Source organism: Cavia porcellus, unplaced genomic scaffold (genome assembly GCF_034190915.1).
Source record: "Cavia porcellus strain 051 isolate PalLab524CR breed Dunkin Hartley unplaced genomic scaffold, mCavPor4.1 scaffold_23, whole genome shotgun sequence".
Classification (NCBI taxonomy): domain Eukaryota; kingdom Metazoa; phylum Chordata; class Mammalia; order Rodentia; family Caviidae; genus Cavia; species Cavia porcellus.
In genome coordinates this window covers 34,994,811-35,000,599 of record NW_026947506.1, presented here as the reverse complement: position 1 = coordinate 35,000,599, position 5,789 = coordinate 34,994,811, and positions in this window count along the sequence as shown.

Below are 5,789 nucleotides of genomic sequence, written 5' to 3'. Positions count from 1 at the left end.
TGTTTTGTACTGGAGATTGAACTCACGATCTCACACTTACCAGGCAAGCCTTGAGCCACTGAGCTAAATGCCCAGCCTTGCATCTCTTGTGTTTTGTTAGCACTGTGGTGGCAAAGACCTAAATTTCTCCTTAAAACGTCTCAGTCTATCCGTTATTTCTCTGGTGATCTCCTTTCTCCTACACTCTGCCTCTTCTTTTCTGCTTCAACTTAGATTTCAGACAATGTCTCCCCTGTCTCTTTTTCTATTTAGAGTGATCTCTTGGATTTCTTTTCTCTTGCTTTTTGTCTAGGATTGAACCTATGCTTTGCCACTGAGCTATACACCTCCAGTCCACCCTCGGAGTTTTGTGTGCACTTTCTTTTCTTGCACACCACAGTTAACAGGTACCAGAGTGCATTTTTAAAAATCTTTTTAAGCATTCATGTATATTTTTCTTCACCTTGGTTTCTGATCTCTGGGATTTAGCTAATATTAATATTAATGGTTTATGTTATTTCCCAAAGTGGGTATTAGTAAGAATCCTGTACATGGTTGCAGTGTTAGTTCTTCACCTGTCACACATACATCATAAACTTGTTCTCTGTGTTATTTATCTCAGATTATAATTGTATGAGAATACTTTCAAATAATATTAGGTTGAAACAACTGAAAGAGGATCATAATTTCTAAGTTTGTTTCTTTTATGATAGAATATAATATCCATTTAAAGAGTTAAAACTTTTGGAACTTCACTGTACATTCTTGCAGATTTAAAATAATAGAAACAAAGTTAATGAATCACAAAATTTCCATGGAGATTTACAATCCAGTGAATTTGATATGAATATTCCATTTAATATGCTAATAAGCAAGGTAATTTTTAATTAGTTTTAGGAACAAAAATTACTTAGTTTGAGTAACTATAAATCTCTGTGTTCTGAGCAGGGTGATGGAGGTGTTTCATCTTTCTTTTAACTTTTATAGCTGGACATGAATGAAAAATGCACCACTTTTCCCTTAAAAGGGCTACTATTGTCTTAAGCCCTGGCTATGATATAAAGCCAACCTATGCACCCTGATATCACCCCAAATCATGTCTACCAAGTGAATTTGGGGGGTTGATTTTGTCTTTATTGAAATACTGTTAATATACCTTAAAATTCAGTCCTTTAAAATGTGCGATTGGGTGGCTTTCAGTATATTCACTGAGTTAGCAATCATCACCCCAGTTTTAGGACATTCTTCCACCTGATAAACAAAGCTGAGACCCTTTGGCCGTCACCTCTCCTTTCCCTGATCAGCCTCGGGAACCACGGAAGTGCTTTGTAGATTGTCCCCTGTTGGACATTTTGTGTCATCGAAGTACTCAGTGTGTGTTCTGGCTTCTTTTGGGACTGTCTTCCTTCACTTAGCACGTTTCCCAGGTCTATGCATGTGGGAGCAGGTACCACCACTTCGTTTCCTCTTGTAAGTAATAGCTTCGCATTTGGCTTTTTAACCCGTTCATCAGCTGATGGGCTTTTGGGTGGTTTCCATTTCAGCAGTTATTAACGCTGCCTGGATGCACACGTTCCGGTTTTTGTCTTGCCTCTTTTCGTTGCTCTGGGCTTAGGAGTGGAACGGCCGAGTCATATGATAACTCTGTGTTAACCTTTGGGAAACTAGCAGTACTAGTCTGTTTTCCAAATTGGTTGCGGTATGTCGCATCCCACCAGCCTGTATGAGAGTTCCAGCTTCTCTGTATTTTCCCAGCACAGTTCTCCTTCCTTTTGATTGAAAGTTTCCATTCTAATGAAATGAAGTCTCACTGTGGTTTGCACTTGCATTTCCCTGGTGAGCAAGGGGATGGTGTCGGGCACCTGTGTTTTCACAAGCTGATTTGCCGTTCATGTATCTTCACTGGAATAATGTTTATTTAAATTCTTTTTCCATTTTTATTTTATTTATTTATTTTCTCTTTTTAAGACAGGGTCTCACTATGCAATTCAGGCTGGCCGTGAGCTTACTTTGTAGCCGTGATGGGTCATTCCTACACTTAAGATGGCTCTGAGTCACCTCTTAGAAGTACAACTCTCGTACCCCTTCCCCATCTCCACCTCATAATTTTTTTTTGTCATTTTGAGACAGGGTCTCACTGTGCAGTTCAGTCTCATCTTGAGCTCACTTTGTAACCCAGGTTGATCTCGAACTCACAATGATCTTCCTGCTTCAGCCTCCCAAGTGTTGGGATTACAGGCTTGTGCCACCAAACCGGCTCTTATCTTTCTCTATTTTTAAATGGAATTATCTTTTTTTTTCTGAGATAAGGTCTCCCTACATAGTCTGGCCTTGAGTTCATGGGATCCTTCTGTCTCAGCCTCCTGAGTGCTGGGATTACACGCCTGTGCTCCCACACAGTTTAGGATTATCTTTTTTGTTTTTTACTCATGACTTATTTATCTATCCTACACATAAATTCCTTATCAGGTACATGATTTTTAGATATTTTCTGCCACTCCGTGGCTTAGCTTTTCACTTTGTTGATGGTATTTTTGAGCATATTTAATTTTGACAAAGTCTAGTTAATATTTTTTATTCTGAAGTCATATCTGGGAAACTGTTACCAAATCTAGTCAGAAGGTTTACATCTATGTATTCTTTAAAGGGTTTTCATTTTTTCATATTATATTGGTGTGTTTCTAGTACACAGTGATTGCATTCAGCTTAGGGGTTGATACCTACACAAATCACATCTTAATTACTTTTACTCCCATCATCATTCATACCCTCCTCTTCCTCCTCTGCAGATTCCTTTTCCATCCCTACAGGGAGTCTTCTTCCCTTTTTTAAACCAGGAATCTTTTATTTTTCTCTTTAAGCTATTTATATTTTTGGTCTCCCCAGAGAAACCATACAATGTTTAACCCTCTATTGTCTGTCTTATTTCACTTAATATTACAGTCTCAAGATCCATTCATTGGTCTGCAAATGACTCTTCTTTGTGACTGCATAGCACTCCCTCATTACAGGTAAACCACATTTTCTTTATCATTTATCTGTTTGTAGGCATGTAGGCTGCTTCCACATTCAGCTATTTTGAGTTATGCTACTATAAGTATGGGTCTGCATTATCACTGATATGATGACTTTAGCTCTTTGAAGAAGGTACCCAGAAGAGGCATCCCTGGCCAAGTGACATTTGTACTTCTAGTCTTGTGCAGAATCTCCATACTGAGTTCCGTAGTGGCTGTACTAGTTGACAGTGTGGAAGGGCTCCTTTTTCCAAACAACCTCACCAGCATTTGTAGCTCATTGAGTCCTTGATACTAACCATTCCCACTGGAGTAAGAGGGACTTTCAGTGTTGTATTGATTTACATTTCTTCAGTGACCAGAGATGTTGAACAGTTTGTCATGCATCTATTGGCCATTTGTACTTCTTCTGAGGAGTGTCTGTTTATTTCAGTTGCCCAGTTTTTTCAGGTCTTTTATTCTAGGAGAGGGAGATCTAATTTTTTTTTTAGTTCTTTATATATGCTAACCCAGTCCTCTGTCCAAGGAGAACAGCGGGCAGAACTTTTTTATTCTGGTAACTTTTTATTGGTTCAAACCTAAATAACTCAGAATGATGTCCCTAACTTTTTTTAAGAAATTATGAGGTGGAGTAACCACATATGTGGTGGCACACGCCTGTAATCCCAGCATTTGGGAGGCTGAGGCAGGAAGATCATTGTGAGTTCGAGATCAGCCGGGGCTACAAGTGAGCTCAGTGCCAGCCTGAGCTGCATAATGAGACCCTGTCTCAAAAAAGACCAAAAAAATTATGAGGTGGGGATGGGGAGAGGCTAAGAGAGGTGTACTTCTAAGAAGTGACTCAGAGTCATTTTAAGGGCAGAAATGAAACAATCGTTGAAAAATAAAAAGTCTAAGATCAAATGCACATTTTTGTGAGAAAGATAATAAGTGTAAAGAATATAGTTTTATGATTCCTGCTGGTTTTAACCGTGTTGATTTTCTGAGTAATTCAAGGGAATGTCTTCTAAGAATCTAGCGCCGATATTTTATTATAACAGAATTTATGCCAGGACTTTTTGTTCATTTTGTGTTAGGCTATTCTCAGCCCACTTCCTTCACCACCAGTCTGCGTTGTTTTATTCATGAAGATGGATGATCTTGCAGCAAAATTGGAAACTATATCTTCCATATGTCCATGTAATCGGTTTCTCTGCCAGGAGTTATCTCTGAAAAATAAAAGAAAAAAAATGTGAAATGTTAGAGGAGGAAAAATATGAGTTGGAACAAGAAATAGTAAATTTTTGCATGTCTGTATCTGGTAATCCGAGCAACCTTTTTGAAGATAACAATATGTAATATAACAATCTTTGTTAAATTCCTATCTTGTTTTGAAAGCCTATATTGCTATTGTTTGGGATTTGTTGCTGTTTGTTTGTCTCTTTTGCTTTTTGTTTTTCTTTTCTGTGTCTTTTTTCTCTTAAATAAAAAAATCTAAAAAAAAAAAAGAAAAAGTAAACTGGAAAATTTCCTCGAAGAAAATGTGGTAGCACATGGTCAATTAGAACAAAGTAAGCAGGAGCCTGAAAATGGCAGTCCGTGCGTTAGTGAAGGAATTAGAACAGGCCCATTTATTTGTGCAGGTTAATTTATTTATCTTTAATGTGCTTACTCATTTCTTTGAAAGTTAGATTTTGCATGTTTACATTGTATATATTTCTTCTGCTTCCTTTATACCTTTTGTCTTGAAGTTCTTTCTAGAAGGAAGATGACATCTTGTCTTTCAGTAAATATTTCTGTTTCATTACAACTAAATCCATCTCTCAGAATACTGATATTTATTTGAGAATCATGCAATACTTGTGGTCTAACATTTATACAATATTCTTGAATTGCGACCTTGTTCAGTTTTAAATTTTTGAGTTGTTTATATTCTTTTAACCATCAGATTGCATGAGTAATTAGAATGATTCAGGGCTAAGGGTGGAACTCAGCGGTGCTTGCCTCCCACAGGGTTGAATCCCTTACACCACCAAAGAAGAAACAGAGTCAAAGTTTTTATAATTTGGATTTAATACAGTTGACATTGATGATAAATCCCAATATCTTTTTCACAAAATCGCACTCTGAGTCATTGGCTCTGAAGGAAAGAAATACAAATAACTGTGAGTTATGATCAAACAATACAGTGAATGTTTTCAATTTTTAAAAATTTTTATCACAGTAAAAAAGACACAGTGTTATTGGCCCCCCTCGAAATACTCACCCTCCCTTGGAACATACTCGTCCCCTCATTCTTGCCGCTTTCTCAAGCACTTCTGGAAGTGCGCCTTCGCGAGTTCCCCTAGTTGTGCTGTCCCAGATGCTGGATACCCTCAACTGACTGCAGATGTTTACATTTCACGGTCATTTTGACTCTGGGGAAGAGCCAGGAGTCACACCTGCCAGGTCTGGTGGACAAGGTAGATGAGGACACACCGTCATGTTTCATGAGCCTGCCTTTCCAGTAGGTGGCGCTCAGGAGCAGCTTTTACTGGGTTTTTCATTCCATCTTGGAAAGACACTCCTAAAATCAGTGAACTGCGTTTCAGAAAATGGTAAAAATAATGGAATATGTGTGTTCATAAGTAGGGGAAGTATTTTGAAGAGAATCAATGGCAGTGTGCTTTTTACCGTAAAAAAACATTTTTAAATTTAAATATTCACTGCATATTTTGATTTTGTATTTGAGCAGTTCAGAGAAAGCATTGACACTTCGGTGATAAAACAGATAGAACTCATATTTAAAGACCTGGAATTGGAGCTGTCTGGAAGGGA